Source organism: Protopterus annectens, chromosome 12.part0 (assembly GCF_019279795.1).
Source record: "Protopterus annectens isolate FY-2018-M chromosome 12.part0, PAN1.0, whole genome shotgun sequence".
NCBI lineage: Eukaryota > Metazoa > Chordata > Ceratodontiformes > Protopteridae > Protopterus > Protopterus annectens.
The window spans coordinates 715,781,817-715,802,172 of NC_056746.1; positions in this window are offsets into that span (position 1 = coordinate 715,781,817).

Sequence of the window (20,356 nt, forward strand, 5' to 3'; positions counted from 1 at the left end):
TCGTTCGGTCGCAGGAGCTGATCGTGTTTAATACCGGATGTTTATTCGGTTGCAGGGGTCACTGAAGGAGCTGAGCAGGGTGTGTTGTTGGATTGCTTCGGTCACAGGAGCTGATCTGGTGTTCGTTCAGTTGCAGGGGTCTGAAGGAGCTGCGTAGGGTGTGTGGTTGGATTGCTTCGGTCACATGAGCTGATCACTGGATTACTTGGGCTGGTAGGAGCTGTGTGTGTGTGTGTGTGTGTGTGTGTGTGTGTGTGTGTGTGTGTGTGTGTGTGTGTGTGTGTGTGTGTTTTAATCCATGGGAAAATCTGCTGAGCACCTTCAAAGTATGCATTGAAATTAGCTGACCATTAAGGATGACATGCATTATAAATAACCATAACATGTTCACTTATTGCCATGATGTCATGTTGAAGAATCGGAATGACAGTCATTTGTTTTTTGTAAACAGATTGAAGGGTTTTGGATCTGGAGAAATTATATATTTTTCACAATCCTTTTTAATGACGTTGGATACTATTTTGTATAGTTAATAAGGACTGTTTTATGAACTTCTGAAGATCTCTTTGAAAAAAATGTTCAGATTTAAGGATTTCTTGAAGTGGGAGGTGTGGAAAATGTATGCGTAATCAAATGTGGAGTTAATATTTTTTTGAAAAAAATTATTCTTTTGCTTTTGGCATAAAGAACAGTGCTTTGATGGTTCATTCTTTTATTTTTCTTCCATTGTACATGTTACATTCATAGATTTTTTTTAAATGTTTCTTCTTTTTCTGTTCAATTTGCTTGTTTAAAAATGTAGCTGTACCCCTAGTCTTTTCTACTTTTGTATATGAACAAATAGATAAAGTTTTAGTAAATGAATGGGTTAGTGTAAAATAAAAATGTGCAAAGGAATATGACATTGATGACCAAAAGAGTGCGGTATTATTTATTTTATAGAAAATGCAATAGAGCCACATCTAAATAAGAAAATTGAGGGGCCAGGTAAGAATGCCAAGAAAATGTTAAGTTAACATGGATATTGAGATAAACAGGTAACTTGAAAATACTGACAAACACAAGACTGTGGATGAAGATATATTAAAGTGGTGGAAAGATATTTGAAGTATATAGGTTTAAAGTGATGTAAGGAAACTGTAAAGGGAAATATTCTGTTATGTTAGGAAGGGGATGCTTTACTAAGAAACTTATTTCAATTTTAACCAAATCTTATGGTGAAAGAAGAAGTGGTTCCACAGAAATGGAAAACAATATTACAAGAATTAAAACTCTTATGTTTACATTCAAGTATATTTACTACATTCGTGTCTGTTATTAAACCTCATATATTAAGGGGTTATGATTCTCATACCTAATTAAAAGGAGATGCTGGAGATGACTTTAGGAGCCATGTGGAAGCTTAAGATGTAACTCCTATAAGAACAGGAATCCTATATAAAAAAGTAAGGAAGAGGTGGAGATAGATTAATCACATCATGTATCCATCATTGTTATACATATATATATATATATATATATATTGAATTGTAAAAGTAATAAAATATAAAAGGGAGTATTTTAGGAAAAAATATTAGTAAGGTATGCTCATTTTTAAGAAATGTTTGCAAGCAAAAAAGGAATAACATAATAATAGAAATATGATTGGGTGAATAATCCTCCTTCTGTTGTATAGCTTATTTATGACTGGGGACCACCAGACTGGTTTCCTCTTTTTGGAATAGTGAGTCCTGGTTTTACTTGGCATAGCTCGATCCATTCATCACTGTAGATGCGCATAGAATACACTTGTAAAGGATTCTGCGGTTTGGGTAGAATTATCCTTCACCAAGGGGGCTTTGAAGCTTTCCTCCTCAGTCTTGAGGAGAGTGAAGTTTGCTTTTGAAGTTTTTCACAGTGGTTTCCTTCACTGGGGGTGGGGTCGGGATGCGGATGTCCAGTGTGATTAGTTTATGATCTGATCTTACCAGCGAGGGGTTTACCTCTGGTGTAGAGCACTGATCCCCCATGTTGGTGATGATCAGGTCCAGTATGTTGTCACCTCTTGTGGGCATGGTGACCAGCTGTTCCAGGGCGTTTGAGTTTATAAACTCTAGGAAGCATTGGGCAAAGGAGTTTGTACTTGAGTAATTCTCCCAGTCAATGTTTGGGTAGTTGAAATCTCCCAATATCATGGTGTTAGGTAGGACCTTTATATTTTCTAATGTTCTCAGGAATGCTGAGTGGGGGTCCTGAGGCAAGGTAGGTGATCTTAAGCAGGCTATGATCTGAAAAGCAGCTTTGCCCACTGTTAGTTGCACATGGATGGTCTCTGAGGCCTCGTGCTGTGCTACTAACCTGGAGGTGTGGGTATCCTTTATGAAAATGGATATACCCCCTCATTTTGTATTTCAGTCTGGGTTCTGGGGCCGAAAGTTATGGTATGAGTTCAGGGGTGGCTTGTCCTATCGGACTGCTGGACTGCAGCCCTCCCACCTAGAAAAAAACAAAAAAAATCTGTAAAACAAAAAATTTACGAGCCCCAATCCTCCTCCAGACTGCCTTACCAGCAGTCTGGATAGGGACAAACAGGTACCCAGCAATCATTGCTGTGAGATACCAGGATTCTGTGTGGTGACAACCACACCGCACAGAGGAGCTCCGGACTGCTTCAGCCATAGTCAGAACCAATGAGAGGACTGAGCTGCTCTCGCGGGACTTGTGAGACTTTCAGTGTGTAGGCTTCATGGATGGAAATCAGGTTGCTTCAGTCGCTATTGTGTGGTTGCTTAGTTCGGTCGCAGAATTACTTGGGCTTGTAGGTGAAGGAGCAAAGGGGTGTGTGTGGATTGCTTCGTTCGGTCACAGGAGCTGATCGTGTTTAATACCGGATGTTTATTCGGTTGCAGGGGTCACTGAAGGAGCTGAGCAGGGTGTGTTGTTGGATTGCTTCGGTCACAGGAGCTGATCTGGTGTTCGTTCGGTTGCAGGGGTCTGAAGCAGCTGCGTAGGGTGTGTGATTGGATTGCTTCGATCACATGAGCTGATCACTGGATTACTTGGGCTGGTAGGAGCTGTGTGTGTGTGTGTGTGTGTGTGTGTGTGTGTGTGTGTGTGTGTGTGTGTGTGTGTGTGTGTGTGTGTGTGTGTGTGTGTGTGTGTGTGTGTGTGTGTGTGTGTGTGTGTGTGTGTGTGTGTGTGTGTGTGTTTTAATCCATGGGAAAATCTGCTGAGCACCTTCAAAGTATGCATTGAAATTAGCTGACCATTTAGGATGACATGCATTATTAATAACCAGAACATGTTCACTTATTGCCAAGATGTCAGGTTGAAGAATCGGAATGACAGTCATTTGTTTTTTGTAAACAGATTGAAGGGTTTTGGATCTGGAGAAATTATATATTTTTCACAATCCTTTTTAATGACGTTGGATACTATTTTGTATAGTTAATAAGGACTGTTTTATGAACTTCTGAAGATCTCTTTGAAAAAAATGTTCAGATTTAAGGATTTCTTGAAGTGGGAGGTGTGGAAAATTTATGCGTAATCAAATGTGGAGTTAATATTTTTTTGAAAAAAAATTATTCTTTTGCTTTTGGCATAAAGAACAGTGCTTTGATGGTTCATTCTTTTATTTTTCTTCCATTGTACATGTTACATTCATAGATTTTTTTAAAATGTTTCTTCTTTTTCTGTTCAATTTGCTTGTTTAAAAATGTAGCTGTACCCCTAGTCTTTTCTACTTTTGTATATGAACAGATAGATAAAGTTTTAGTAAATGAATGGGTTAGTGCAGGAGTGTCCAACCCGCGGCCCACTGGCCGCATGCGGCCCCCAGAGCTCTTCCATGCGGCCCGCGACCCTTAAATTCAAATTTAACTTTTTTCCGCGTGTTTTCACGTCCGCGTCCTTCAGCTATTCTGCGCATGCGCAAAATTACTTTTTTCACGTTTTTTTTCTTGCCAGCGTCTTTCAGCTGGTATGCGCATGCGCCAAAACACCGTTCGGTCGTTTTTTTCATTTGCGGTGAAGGAAGGAGTGAGATCGCGGTGAAGAAAGTGGATGTATTATTTATTTTACACACTGACTACGACATCAATTCTACAGCAGTAAAAGGTAAGCTAAGCTATATAGACAGTATTAAAGTGATCTTAAATGGGTCAGAAATATTTCTGCAACAAAACGTTGTTTGACTATAAGTGGCAATGGTCTTACTATCAGTGAAGCAGCCATTCTCTGGAAAGCTGAATGGAGTTTGCAGAATGTTGTCCTTGTTCTTTATCTTGAATATTATTCTTGTAAGAGTTTCAAAGTGCACTTTGCTACTATTTTTTTTCTTTAAATTGAAATGGAAGGGTAATAGCAGCCAAACGATATAAGTTGGGCTGAATGGGGTTTATTTACTGCTGAATGGAGTTCTCTACATAAGGTAGTTGGTTTACTATTATTTGCTGTGTTGACAGCAGACATTTTCTGTATTTTTTTACAAATCCGGCTAATTACATGATGGCTCCTGAATCATTAACTATTAATTCTAGTGCCCATGGCCTTCCAAATTAATTGTTTTATTTTTTCCAAGAGAGCAGACTTGGTGGTGTTAGTTGTTTTTCCCTAAGATAGGTTACTTTGGTTGAAATAGTTGCTATTCTGACTGTCTTTTTGTTCTGTATATATTTGGTTGATTGTCATGAGATTTCTTCCTCTCTCCAGTGCTTAGTTTCTCTACCCAATCAATGATATTATCTCATTTAATAGTCAAGGAAGGGTATCATTTGCCTTCTGAGCCTCCTCGTGGTAATTGGGAATAGTGCCCTGTATCTGGAATAATTGTTCTGTACAACAAGTAAGAATGTTGTTAGGGGATGACTAAATGTAAAAGAGTGTCCAGTTTGTGTTTTCAGTAGGTTTCCCTCTTCACTTTCAGATACTGATCAACCATTAATGGGTGTGGGGGGAGGTGGTGGTTGTTCTGTTTTTAAAAACATAGTTTTTTTTCCCCATAGCTAGGCACCTGTGTTTTATGTTACTTATCTCCAGGTCTAGAATGGTGGTGTTTCAGGTTTATACTGGTTGACAGCATATAAGGTTCATAGGTTGATACTAAGCTTTTGCAGGGTCTCAAACAGCATTAATATTTAGAAGAGTATGAGGTCAGACTTCAAATTTAGCAAGTAATTTACTGCTCACAGGTAGTATCAGTAAATGATAAAAGAAAGTGATTGTCATTAAGCATGAAGCATTTGTTACATGGCATCAGAGGCTGCATACGTTTAAGTCAGTCTAACCTGGAATCTGATATTGCAATCATGTAATAGTGGGAGGTAATAAAGTGATTTGAACTAGTCTCTCAAGGTGCACAGTAATAACTCAAACAGACATACTTGAGATAGTCATGATGCAGATAGGCAGGTGGGAATGGAGCAAGTGTAAACCTGTGTATTCAGTGCTGCACTTTAAGTCATCCTGAAGCTTAGTGGTGATTTTGAGGTTGTTCGCATATGATAAAATGATGCTTAAGCCATTTGCATCTGCATATTAGATAAGATGACTTTTCTGTAGTATTTTTGCATGTTAGTTAGATGTTGCCCGTTCGATTCTCAGTTAGAGCGTCTTCCGTGTGGCGACATGCGTGAATGGGCATTCCTTCGTTGAAGGTTGTGCATTAGGTCAGGCAAGCCAGCATGTAAAAATCTACTGCCAATCATTAGTGGAGCGGAGTTCCGCTGTGGTTTAGGATGCGTCGTTAGACCCCTTTTTTTTTTTTTTTTTTTTTTTTTTGCTCTTCACTTTATGTGAGACCTTTTTTTTTTTTTTTTTGGTCCTCACTTGCCGTTTGCCCCCAGACCATTTCTGTTGACTCAATGCGGCCCTTGCAACTGAAAAGGTTGGACACCCCTGGGTTAGTGTAAAATAAAAATGTGCAAAGGAATATGACATTGATGACCAAAAGAGTGCGGTATTATTTATTTTATAGAAAATGCAATAGAACCACATCTAAATAAGAAAATTGAGGGGCCAGGTAAGAATGCCAAGAAAATGTTAAGTTAACATGAATATTGAGATAAACAGGTAACTTGATAATACTGACAAACACAAGACTGTGGATGAAGATATATTAAAGGTGGTGGAAGGATATTTAAAGTATATAGGTTTAATGTGATGTAAGCAAACTGTAAAGGGAAATATTCTGTTATGTTATGAAGGGGTTGCTTTACTAAGAAACTTATGTCAATTTTAACCAAATCTTATGGTGAAAGAAGAAGTGGTTCCACAGAAATGGAAAACAATATTACAAGAAGTAAAACTCTTATATTTACATTCAAGTATATTTGCTACATTCATTTCTGTTATTACTCCTCACATTTTAAGGGGTTATGATTCTCATACCTAATTAACAGGAGTTGCTGGAGATAACTTAAGGAGCCATGTGGAAGCTTAAGATGTAACTCCTATAAGAACAGGAATCCTATTTAAAAAAGTAAGGAAGAGGTGGAGATAGATTAATCACATCATGTATCCATCATTGTTATACATATGTATATTGAATTGTAAAAGTAATAAATTATAAAAGGGAGTATTTTAGGAAAAATATTAGTAAGGTATGCTCATTTTTAAGAAATGTTTGCAAGCAGAAAAAGAATAACATAATAATAGAAATATGATTGGATGAATAAAAAAAAAAGGTTTAGTCATTGAATTTAGATTAGAAAATGTACCGAACAAAGAAAAATAATGATATTGTATAATCATGGAGCAGTGCTATTGGATTAAGCTATGGGTGAATTTATATGTATAATCATGGAGCAGTGCTGTTGGATTAAGCTATGGGTGAATTTATATGTATAATCATGGAGCAGTACTGTTGGATTAAGCTATGGGTGAATTTATATGTATAATCATAGAGCAGTACTGTTGGATTAAGCTATGGGTGAATTTATATGTATAATCATGGAGCAGAACTGTTGGATTAAGCTATGGGTGAATTTATATGTATAATCATGGAGCAGTACTGTTGGATTAAGCTATGGGTGAATTTATATGTATAATCATGGAGCAGTACTGTTGGATTAAGCTATGGGTGAATTTATATGTATAATCATGGAGCAGTACTGTTGGATTAAGCTATGGGTGAATTTATATGTATAATCATGGAGCAGTACTGTTGGATTAAGCTATGGGTGAATTTATATGTATAATCGTGGGCAGTACTGTTGGATTAAGCTATGGGTGAATTTATATGTATAATCATGGAGCAGTACTGTTGGATTAAGCTATGGGTGAATTTATATTGTATAATCACGGAGCAGTGCTGTTGGATTAAGCTATGGGTGAATTTATATGCATAATCACGGAGCAGTACTGTTGGATTAAGCTATGGGTGAATTTATATTGTATAATCATGGAGCCGTGCTGTTGGGTTAAGCTATGGGTGAATTTATATGTATAATCACAGAGCAGTACTGTTGGATTAAGCTATGGGTGAATTTATATGTATAATCATGGAGCAGTGCTGTTGGATTAAGCTATGGGTGAATTTATATGTATAATCACGGAGCAGTACTGTTGGATTAAGCTATGGGTGAATTTATATGTATAATCATGGAGCAGTACTGTTGGATTAAGCTATGGGTGAATTTATATGTATAATCATGGAGCAGTACTGTTGGATTAACCAATGGGTGAATTTATATGTATAATCAAGGAGCAGTACTGTTGGATTAAGCTATGGGTGAATTTATATGTATAATCACGGAGCAGTACTGTTGGATTAAGCTATGGGTGAATTTATATGTATAATCATGGAGCAGTACTGTTGGATTAAGATATGGGTGAATTTATATGTATAATCACGGAGCAGTACTGTTGGATTAAGCTATGGGTGAATTTATATGTATAATCACGGAGCAGTACTGTTGGATTAAGCTATGGGTGAATTTATATGTATAATCATGGAGCAGTACTGTTGGATTAAGCTATGGGTGAATTTATATGTATAATCATGGAGCAGTACTGTTGGATTAAGCTATGGGTGAATTTATATGTATAATCACGGAGCACTACTGTTGGATTAAGCTATGGGTGAATTTATATGTATAATCACGGAACAGTACTGTTGGATTAAGCTATGGGTGACTTTATATGTATAATCATGGAGCAGTACTGTTGGATTAAGCTATGGGTGAATTTATATGTATAATCATGGAGCAGTACTGTTGGATTAAGCTATGGGTGAATTTATATGTATAATCACGGAACAGTACTGTTGGGTTAAGCTATGGGTGAATTTATTTGTATAATCATGGAGCAGTACTGTTGGATTAAGCTATGGGTGAATTTATATGTATAATCATGGAGCTGTACTGTTGGATTAAGCTATGGGTGAATTTATATGTATAATCATGGAGCAGTACTGTTGGATTAAGCTTTGGGTGAATTTATATGTATAATCATGGAGCAGTGCTGTTGGGTTAAGCTATGGGTGAATTTATATGTATAATCATGGAGCAGTACTGTTGGATTAAGCTATGGGTGAATTTATATGTATAATCATGGAGCAGTGCTGTTGGATTAAGCTATGGGTGAATTTATATATTTATAAAATACTAGATGGAAGAAATGAATCATTTGAGATGGCATTGGAATAACAAGATTTGTTAAGGGGAAATTATGTTAAACAAAATGCTCTGAAGACATAAATAGCATTTAAAAAGCAAGAACACAGAAAGTGTTGTATAGGTGGTATATACTGGGAACAGTAGAACAGTTTTATATCATGTGAGAGGACAGAAGGGATTCTGGAATACTACAAAAAGGTTATGGCAAAATTAATATGTAAATGAAGCCAGTTTGAATATGATGTTGTATGGGAAATACAAGGTGTGAGAGAAACAGAAACTGGATTTGAATAAATGAACACAATTTTTTCATGTGTAGGGTTTAATTGAAAAGCAAGATGTCAGAAACGTATATAATAAAAATGAGAAATGTCAAGTATTCTAATCAGGATAAAGTTTTTGTCATATGAAAAAGGATGAAGAAATAAAATGTTTTTCTTTGATGCTGATTTCTTTATAATTGAAATAAGGAACGTACATATTTTATTTGTGTAAATAAGTGATGTAAATAAATAATATAAATTATACACCCCTGCTTTTTCATAAGTGACATGGGATATTTTATATCCACCTGACATACCATGAACTGGGGCAGAAGGGACCTCAGTTTACCATCTCATTGGAAGCATGGCACATTCAAGTGGGACCACCTAACTTTCTCCGCAATGCATTGTCAGTATGTCATGCAAATAATCAGCTGATGACTGCATCAAAGACAAGTTTCCTACTTGTTGAACTACTGACATTGATAATTAATATAGTTCAAGGGCTCTCCCAAGTGAGATGAGGAATGTGTGATAGCCAAATAACTATATCATTATGCATGTTTGTTTCCTAAGAGAAATATTCCCTGGTATTTATAAAGGTTGCCACTAAGTGTACAATTAGTGCACACTTTCTGTATTCAAGAACATCTGTACCTCATTACCTGAGTTACCTATTCACTCAGTAAAGTTACTACTAAGGGAACACTTAGTGGTAAACTTTATGTATCCCAGAATTTTTTTAAGCTTTGTTTTTGGTGAAAAAAGTCTTTTAAATATCAAAATGGAATAATTTCCCTAAAGGTGAAATCACAGCATATGGTCCACTCATTTCTCTCACTGCTGTTGCCATCTATTGCCATGCAATCCCATGCTGTCCACTCATTGGCTCACTACTGCTGCTGCCATCTATTACCATGCCATCACATGCTGTATACTCATTGGTCTCACTGCTGCTGCCATCTACTGCCATGCCATCACATGCTGTCCACTCATTGGCTCTCTACTGCTGCTGCCATCTATTACCATGCCATCACATGCTGTCCACTCATTGGTCTCACTGCTGCTGCCATCTATTGTCATGTCTTCCCTCAAACAGCTTCCCATATAAGCTTTTGGCTCTTACCATACAAACAAAGTTGCCTTCCTTCCATTTATACCCTGGCTCTATCCTTGGACCAGTGCTCCTGGGCATACAATAAAACCAAGACTCTCTCTTATGCCACAAAGAGAAAAGAAAAAAAGTTAATTTAGTTCCAAAAAATTTGAACTGTGCAGCTTGTCCACCCAATCAGTAGCCCTTATGTTTCTTCTCTGTCTTTCTTTCTAAATTTCCCTTTCTCTCTCTCTCTCACTGTGTGTGTGTGTGTGTGTGTGTGTGTGTGTGTGTGTGTGTGTGTGTGTGTGTGTGTGTGTGTGTGTGTGTGTGTGTGTGTAATGCCCCAGTTGCTTCATGGTGGTGGGTAGAGAATAAGGCTTGAACCCTGTACCCAAGTGACAAGAGCCTGAATTCCCTACCCACCACCATTTTTAAAACATTTGCAGATATTTGCCTCATATTTGTTCTGTTCCTCATAAATTCTGTATTTCTGTATTGTTGTTACTTAAAACAGACAGTAGTGCAGTGTTGCCTGACAGCTATGGGTTGACTGGTTTGATTCTTGGCTGGGATCCCTTCTGTGTGGAGTCTGCACGTCCACCGTAGGTTTTGCTCTGTTGTCCTCAGTGGATATTTGTCCCTATTTTTTGGACTGTATTCCCCCATTATTGGCTTCGTCCAGGTTTTTTGTGCCAAGGTTGAGAGCTATGGTGATAACTGAACTCACTGAATATGTTTGGGGGCTGTATTCCCCACATTATCGGCTTTGTTCAGGTATTTTGTGCTAAGATGTGACCAAGGAGAAGGTCATGGTGAGCTGCCTGTCGGGCGCTAGGATCCGCCACATAACAGAAGCACTTAGGTCACTCTAAGGCAAGTACAAATATGACTCAGTCATTGTCCATGCTGGTGTGAATGACCTGAGACGTACCTCCCTGGACTACATGAAAAGAGACATAGAGGAGCTCTCTGAGCATCTGGCCCAGGCTGGTATGACCCTGACCTTGAGTAGCTTCTTACCCTCACCAAGAATGATGCCACAATATGAAGACAAGATGATCAATTTCAACAATTGGCTTAAGTATTGGTGTCATTCAAAGGGGATCCAATGCCTGTCTGCCTGGGATGACATGCTCGACAAGCCATGATGCTTCGCTAGGGACGGCTTGCACCTGTCACCCTTGGGCTTTCGGATATTGGCAAAGGCTCTTGCCACCCCCATAGTGCCTTTTTTAGGCAAGGCTCAAAAGACAAACCCACCTCCATAGGTATCACAAGGGATAAGAAACTAAGAGTAATGCTACTCAATGCCAGAAGTCTAAACCTCAAGATGCACGCACTCGAAACTCTCCTTTGCATGGAAAACATCGATATCTGTGCAGTAACAGAAACCTGTTTAAGGCTCCCGAGAGCACCTCAGCACTACCAGGTTATACCTCGTACCATGTTTTTCGGCCCCAAAACTTGGACCGAACCACAAAAGGAGGGGGAGTATCAATATTCGTCAAAGATACCCACACCTCCAGGTTGGTGGCACAGCATGAAGCATCAGAGACTATCCATGTGCAACTAACAGTGGGTAAAACTGCCTTCCAGTTTATAGCCTGCTACAGACCACCCTCCCAAACCCAGGAACCCCACTCGGCCTTCCTGAGAACACTGGAAAATATGAAGGTCTCTCCAAACACCATTATATTGGGCGACTTCAACTACCCTAACATAGTCTGGGAGCATTACTCTATTTCCAACACCCTAGCCCAAAGGTTCGTAGAATTTTTAAACTCAAATGCTATGGAACAACTTGTTGCCACTCCCACAAGAGGGGAAAACATACTGGACCTGATCATCACCAACATGGGGACTCTATGCTCCAGACCAGAAGTGTATCCCTCACTGGTAAGATCAGACCATAAACTAATCTCACTAGATATTCACATCCCAACCCCAGCCCCTGTCCAGAAAACCACAGTGAAAAATTTCTCTAAAGCAAATTTCACACTCCTCAAAACCGAGGTGGAATCCTTCAAAGCCCCCGGGCCTGTGGAAAATACGGCCCAGACCGCAGAATCCTTTATAAACGCATTCTATGAACACCTTCAGGAATGCATGGATCATGCAATCCCAAATAAAACCAAGACCCAATCCTCCAAAGTTAGGCGTCCTGTCTGGTGGACCCCAGCCATAAACAAACTATACAATAGAAGGAGGAAGCTACTACATGATGGAGCAAAATCCCAAAAAGGGAAGACATCTCTGATCAGTATTAGCAAAAAACTACGGCCACTCATAAAATCATCTAAAGCCAGCTTCGAGAGAAAAATTGCACAGGACACTAAGGATAATCACAAGGCTTTCTTTAGTTATGTTAGGAACCTGGGTGGGTATTCCCAGATATGCTCAGAACTAGTCCAAAATGACAAAAAATACACCGAACCCACAGACATTGCCAACATCCTAGCTTACAGGTTCAGTGCAAACTTCTCCCCCCCCCTTCCCCACCAAAAAGGGCAAATATCTATCCCAGCAGAGTGCTACCCCCCTGACATCTCAGATGCACAGGTAAGAGCCGCCCTCTCCAAAGCAAAAAACACAGCATCAATGGGACCAGACGGTGTCTTACATGAACTCCAAGAAGAACTAAACCCAAACATAAAACTACTGTTCAATCTCAGCCTTACTACAGGATATGTACCCAAAGAGTGGCGTACAGCAACAGTGGTCCCTCTCCACAAAGGTGGTGCCTCAACAGATCCTGGAAACTATCGCCCCATAAGCTTGACTAGCTTGGTCTGCAAAGCTATGGAAAGGATCATCATGGACCTCATAAATAAAGATATTGGGGACCTACAGACACTGGATCCTACCCAGTTCGGCTTTGTTAAGGGCAGATCCTGCCTCTTAAACCTGGTTGATTTCTTTGAAACAGTCACCAAGGCCATTGACGAGGGGAAGGTGGTCCACAATGCCTACCTGGACCTTGCAAAAGCCTTCAATACAATACCCCATTCGGGCATTATAGATAAGCTCACCAGCTTAAATATAAACCCCTATGTCACTAGATGGGTTGCAAACTGGCTCAAGGACAGAACCCACATGGTTAGAATTGCTGGAGCCATGTCAGACTCCAAACCAGTTACAAGTGGCGTCCCACAAGGCTCAGTCCTGGGACGGCTCTTGTTCAGTATATATTTCTCGGAGGTACAGGCTAACACGGAAGGACTGTGGCTGACCCAGTTCGCAGATGACTGCAAACTGGGCACCATAAAAGACTCTCCAGCCGACACAAGCATCCTACAAAAGGGCCTCATAGAAACAGACAACTGGTGCCAGAGCCATGGCCTCAAGCTAAATGCCAAAAAGTGTATAGTCATCCCCTTTGGCAAAAATAAAGTGCCCACAAATTACCACATAGGTGGTAATCCATTAAGTACGGAAGAAGTAATTAGGGACCTGGGGACCCAAGTTGATAGCAATCTCTCATTTGACAACCACGTGGCCAAAGTGGTTAGAAAAACATTTTATATAGCCCACCTAATCATGAAGGGATTCACATCTAGATCAGGGGAGGTCATCATGCCTCTTTACTCATCCCTCATCAGGCCCATAATTGAGTACAGTGCCCCTTTTGGGATGTACCTTACCAGACACCTGCAGCAACTGGAAAGACCCCAAAAGTACCTCACCAAGAGGATCAAAGGGCTCAAACAGATGCCATATGCTGCCTGGTTAAAGAAGCTCCAGCTCTACTCAGTGGCATACCACCTGCTTAGAGGCGATCTGTGCCTGATGTATAAAGCCATGTCCAACCCGGAATTAATGGACATGCTGCACCGCAGAAAATCCAAATCCCATCGAGCTATGCACTCGAGAGACTTAGACCTCAGCACTGAAATAAATAGGACATGCTGGAGGGACAGATTCATACCCCAGAGGCTCCCTTCACTCTGGAATAAAATCCCAGTCCAGGTTAGGCAGAGTGCCTCATTGACTCTCTTCAAGAGGAATCTTGATGAGTGGATGGGAGATAGTAGGTTTACCCCGGGTATCACTTCTGTGTCACTGTTAGACAGAGGCACAGTATACTAACCTCGAAAAAGGGCATAGCAAAATTCATTTAAAATGGGTGGCGTAAGCCAAACGCACTCTGGCTAGACTTATAAATGCCCTAGGGCAGATAGCCTAGTATGAACCTATGAACCTATGTTGACAGCTATGCTGAGAACTGAATTCACTAAATAGTAGCCATTTAAGTTTCAGTCTTCCTTTCTTTCATAAAAATAGATGATTTGGCATAGTGATATGTTGCTTTGGCTGTTTAGCACAGGGACTGGGGTTCAATACATGGCAGTGAAATGTATGTTGGTAACACCACATTTTATTCTAGCAGCTTTCCAACATTATACAAGCAATGTTTAAAATGTGTCCCTGGTTTTGGGGCTTTTGTCCCCCCCCCCCCCAAATAAATTTTGGCTTTGTCCAGATTTCTTGTGCTGCAAAGTTCAGAGATACAGCTGAGTTTCGAGTGGAATTTACAAGGAGCTGAGAGCTGCAGGGGAACAAAAGTTTAGTGTTGCTTATGCCTAGTCTTCTTACACTGTAAATAGCACAACAGGTAGTGTACTTACTTTTGATGCAGAAGGCTATGGGTTCTACTCAGTGAGTAGGTAGATCCATTGCTGATACCGTACTCTGTTTTATAGGGGATGGATGCTGCAGTCCTCTTTGGTGAAGATACCTAGTAACTATGAACCTGTTATCAGTTTGCCATCCATTCACTATTGCGATATTACTAGCATTATAATTTTTTTAATGCAACATAAGCAATTTATTCCTCAAGGGCAAAAGGCACTTTATTTGTAGAGGAAACAATGACATATACAGTTGTTTGCTAGCAGTAACCTCTTCATTAGTTAACAGATTTCTTTAATGTGAAATTATTTAAATGGCTTTTACTTCTTCAGAGATGGTGCATATTTACTGATACTGGTGGACTGGTGAAGTTTCAGTAGACTTTTATGATGGAAATGTTCTGAACTGGGCAGTTCAACTGTACTGTATTGTACAAGGAATATAATTTAATAAGTCAGGGAGATGTATCAAAGAGCATGTGTATGTTTCGTGTTCAAGGGGCCTATAATTTGAAAACAGCCCAAAATTAATCTTTATCTGCCACTGGCAAAATGTATTTTCTTTAAATGTGGGTTTCAATGCCTTTTCAATGAATGTGAGTTTCAAGGGCAGATAAGTTTTAATGCTAAGTCTATTTTCATTGTGAGACCGCATTGCTTTGTTTAGCAGATATCTATTAGGGTTTATGCTGTAAAATATAAAATAAAACTTTCAAATGAAATCCATATCATTGCAAAAGTAAAGCAGTATGCACATTACAGTGTTTATGGCAAATGGGGCAAAATAACCAAGGAATGAGACATTGGAATGGCTGCAGGGGGGACACTCCATTCAACCATGATTTTGTGAGGGGGGGGGGCAGCAAACGCCGACAGCCCCAGCTGAACCATACCACTCAAATGTCCAGACTTTTGCAGAATGAATAGATTTTTGCTTCTTATTTTTGGTTTGTTCCTCATAAAATTTGTGGTTTTCTGCCAAATCATTTAGGAATGAAGTCACTAAATAATGGCAGACATTGAGTTTCAGACATCATAACCTTCAGAAAAATGCATGCTAAAGCAAGACCTGTTATTCTATCAACTGTCTTTTTAGTACTGTTTGTATTTTCCCCCAATATATTTGGCTATATCCAGATTTCCTGCATTAATAGGTTGAGAGGTACATGTAAATAAATTGCTTTATAGAATTAGAAATATCCAAACCTCTCAAATGACTCCAATTTTGGCTTAAAATGTTGCTCTCTCCTTAATATTCCCTCTGCAAAATGGCAATTATGTAAGAAAACATGGAGGGTTTACAATTATAAATAACTGTAATGATCAGAGTTATAGATTACTTTTATTTCAGAAATGCATTTAGATGCTCTTATTTTGTCAGCTGCTCAAGTTAACAGTATTAATTTTAAAAAGGCATCCCTTCTTTGACAGGTTCCCAGCTGTATTTTGTGGCAATTTTATATTTTTGCATAATATATTTAGTCTGTTTTTCATAAAATTGTTGTTTTCTGGCAAATTAGTAGCAAATCATTAAAGATTGAAGTTAGAAAATAATGGCAGACATTTGGGTTTCAGATTTCATACCCTTCAAAAATTCATACTAATGCAAGACCTACTACTATTCTATTATCTTTCTAAGTTTATAAGAGCAATATTTAAAAATTGTCTTTATTTTTGGGCCTGTGTCCCACTTCTATCTATGGCTTTGTCCAGATTTCTTGCTCTGAGGTTGAGAGGTATGAGTGTCAGAGCCATCACCATTAGCCAGAGACATTTCAAACTGTGACCTACTTGTTGCACTCCACTCCCCATAGTAGTGGCTCTGGATGTGTCCAAGCAAGGCAAGGAACAGTTATGCATTGTAAGTGTGCAGAATATTCCCCCATCCAAGGTAGACCACAAGTATGACCGTGGCTTTTCATCTGTCCTTAATTTTGCAGAATGTTCTGGTTTTCTGTCATATGTTTATACTGTTGATTTATGCTTCTTATTATTCAGAAAATGCATACTGTTGCAGTGCCCTGTTGCTCTGTATTAAAGTAACAATGCTTTAATGATCATCAGGTAAGCTTGTCAGAGATTGTAAGATGCAAGTAAGCTTTAATAAGCATACTGTTAAAGAATTACCAACACTGAAAGCCTTTTCATTGTTGCCATGCAGAGAATATTTACATAACTAGATAACGAATAAGCCTTAGGTAGTGAAATGCATATGACAGAATTTGTAATAAAGGACAGGATTACAGTATTTTCAGAAGCTCATTACATTTGTTGGAGACTTGCAGTTATCTTTGCAGGCTTTACCCACAAACTAAACAGAATGCCAGTCTATCATGTGTGGTCCATAACTTTTGCAGTAATCTTTAAGCAATTTATCTTGAGCTTGTTTTTTGTTCGCTGTTCATTTTTTACTTTGATCATGTGTTCTCCATGAAACAAGTAGATAGTTGTTGTCAGACAGCAGGTCTTTTTTTGGATAAGAAATATTTTTACAAGTGGGGGTATCACAGCGATTGCTACTTTCAGCATGTTACTTGGCAATTTTATAAAGCTGAATATAAATTATAATTAGAACTGCAGTACAAGGAGAAGTGGTTTGATCTGAGTGCTGCTTGTTTTTTTTATATTTGATTTTGACTGGCATTCCAGTAATGTATTTAAAAAGCAATTTATTTTTTCATGCCTCACAACCTTTGTGTTTCCATCTAGATATTAAGTAAGTTGTCATGTAGCCAATGCATTGAAATAGTTTTTTCTTCTACACTTCATTTTGTCTTGATTGGACTCTCGTAATGATGGTTTGGCACCCAGGGCAGTGTATTTAATTAAAGTTCCAGTTGTTGTGGTTTTGAGCATAGCCCCACCCCTTTCTAGTTGGTCACACGCCTTCCCATTGGCCCCACCCATTCAGCTGTCTCTTGCAGGCCCTCTTTAATTTGAAGTCACCAGCCGCCACTGTATGAGTTCTAGCCTGGTACTGTTGGGGTGATCTCTGGAGCTTTGAACCAGGTTTGTGTTAGTGAACAGATATCGATTTGCTCCATGCTAAGGAGTGCCTCGAGTGTGTGCATTTTGAGGTTTAGACTTCTGGCATTGAGTAGCATTACCCTCAGTTTCTGGTTTCTTGTGTTGTTTATGGAGGCAGGTTTGTCTTTTGAGCCTTGCCTAAAAAAGGCACTATGGGGGTGGCAAGAGCCTTGGCCAGTATTCGAAAGCCTAAAGGCGACAGGTGCAAGCCATCTCTGGCAAAGCAGTGTGGCTTGTCGAGCATATCGTCCCATGCTGCCAGATAGCTTAGCCAATTGTTAAAACTGATCATTTTTTCCTCGTACTGTGGCATCATTCTTGGTGAGGGAAGATGCTACTCAGGGTCATGGTCATACTGGCCTGGGCTACATGATCAGAGACCTCCTCTATGTCTCTTTTCATGTAGTCCAGGGAGGTACATTTCAGCTCATTCACACCAACATGTACAATAACAGAGTCATATTTGTACTTGTTTTGGAGTGACCTGAGTACTTGTGTTATGTGGCGGATCCTGGCACCCGACAGGCAGCTTACAGTAACTTTCTCCTTGTTCAGTCTATTGAGTGGGACGTCAGTGTGCCTGACAATAGAGTCACCTATTACTAGTGTATTGGGTGTGTTGTTGTACCTTAAGGGCTGTGGTTGGGTGGCACACTGACTTTGTGAAGTATGTGATAAGTGGCTGTTGTTTGTGGGTGGAGGTTGCTTGGATGTCTGCTTTGGAGGTCTCTGCTGCTTAGGCAGATTTTTATTTAGAGCCTCTGAGTATGTTTTTGAGTATATATGTGTGTTGTTTGCTGGTGCATGTATGACTTTTTTATGTGAGACTGGAAGTGTGGTGCAAGTATTTCCCCTTCTCCTCCTGACTGGCTGTTCCAGCCTTGGGTTGAGAGAGCTTGGCCTCCAGTTTGGCTGTATAGTTGCATCTCTCACATACATTTGTGTTTGTTGGAAGGAGGAGAGGGTTGTCCGTGTACATGAGGCAATTGTAACATTGCCTCAAGATTCCCAGATTCACCAGCTGGACTGGAGAGTATACCTGAAACTGCCCTTTGGACATGCCTGTATGTATAACTGAACTGTTTTACTGATTGCCCGGTAGGGACAAAATAAGGAGCCTTGTACTATTGTATATTAAAGGGGGAGGTGTTGTGTTAGCATTTATTAGTGCTTACTGAGAGCTTGGAGCAAGTGCTGGGTTGTAAAAGGAAATTTAGAGTGCTCAATTTGAGAGTTTGACTAGTTCTAAGGGAAAAATTGAAGAGCAGACTTTGTGGCGCCTGGAATAGTTTAACCCTAGTTAACCAGTGCTGTGTGGGGCACAAAACTGTGCAAATGCGGGTTTTAAGGCATGGAAATGAAAGAGATAGGAATTTGCCCAAAACAGCCAATAAACTACAAGCTGCTGGGCTGTGACCACTCCTCCAGGGACAGATAGGCTGCTCAAAGCTCCCCACTCTCACTGGTGAACAGTGAAACTTCCTCCTATCCAAGTAAGGATATGGACAACACAGGAACTTATACCACAGTCCTGAAATCAGCAGAACCTGAAAACTGGACTAGACTAGCTTAGAAAAGGCAGGAAACAAGAATATTTTTTTTTGTTTTTCATTTTCTTTTTAGACAGAGATACAATGAACTTTCACAAAAACACTTTAAATGCTTATATCAGGCTAGCACACTTTAGTGTGTAGCCTACAACAGTTAAACAGCACAAAAAAAAAACAACCTAAACAATTGCTAACAGCAAAAAAAAAACAGTTTTAGTATGCAGCAAAGAGTTTTTTAAGCTCAGAAATGCTAGAAATCACTTTTCGGCAAGACTAGCAGTTGCAGGAGAAAATGCAGAGGAAAAAAATACTTAGTTGAAAGTCACTCTTTTGTTGCTCTGCTGCTTGTAGTACTCTGCAGGACACCACGAGGAGCTTGGCTAAGTAGTATACAAGTGCAAAATTGAGCAAATGCGGGTTTTAAGGCAGGGAGATGAAAGAGATAGGAATTAGCCCAAAACTGCCAATAAACTACTAGTTGCTGGGCTGATACCACTCCTCCAGGGACAGATAGGCTGCTCAAAGCTCCCCACTCTCACTGGTAAACAGAGAAACCTCCCCCTATCCAAGTAAGGATATGGGCAACACAGGAACTTATACCACAGTCCTGAAATCAGCAAAACCTGAAAACTGGAATAGACTAGCTTAGAAAAGGCGATATTTTTGGCAAGCAAGCTGTACTTACTTCTAGTCATATCAATAATACTCCTATGGAACACAACATTTGCATGGTCTTCCCTAGAAAAGGAGGTGGACATTGGCATTAGTGTGCTTTTCATAAGGAAAATATTTTTAAGAGATTTTAGGGATGAACTACTTTTCTTGTGGATGTTTATGGGATATGCTTCTTATGGTCTCAGTGACTGCATGCTTAGTAACTTTCTTTGTTAAAGTGTTACTGATATTTGTTCATTCAGTTTTTGAAAGATATTTTAGTATTACTCTATTCTTTGTTCAAGTGCTGTTAATTTTTCTCTATGTTAAACATGTTATCTGTTATTACATTAAATACAAGAGTATCCATTCCCCTCATAAGAGGAAAATAATTAGACATTTTTACAGCCATGCAGAATGAATATTGCTATATTGCAAGAGGTTAAGATGTCATACAAACATAAGCAGTATATTGTTAATTTATGGAAAAACAGAGTCTAGTATCTTTGTCAAAAATTAATGTTGGGTTATTCATTCATGA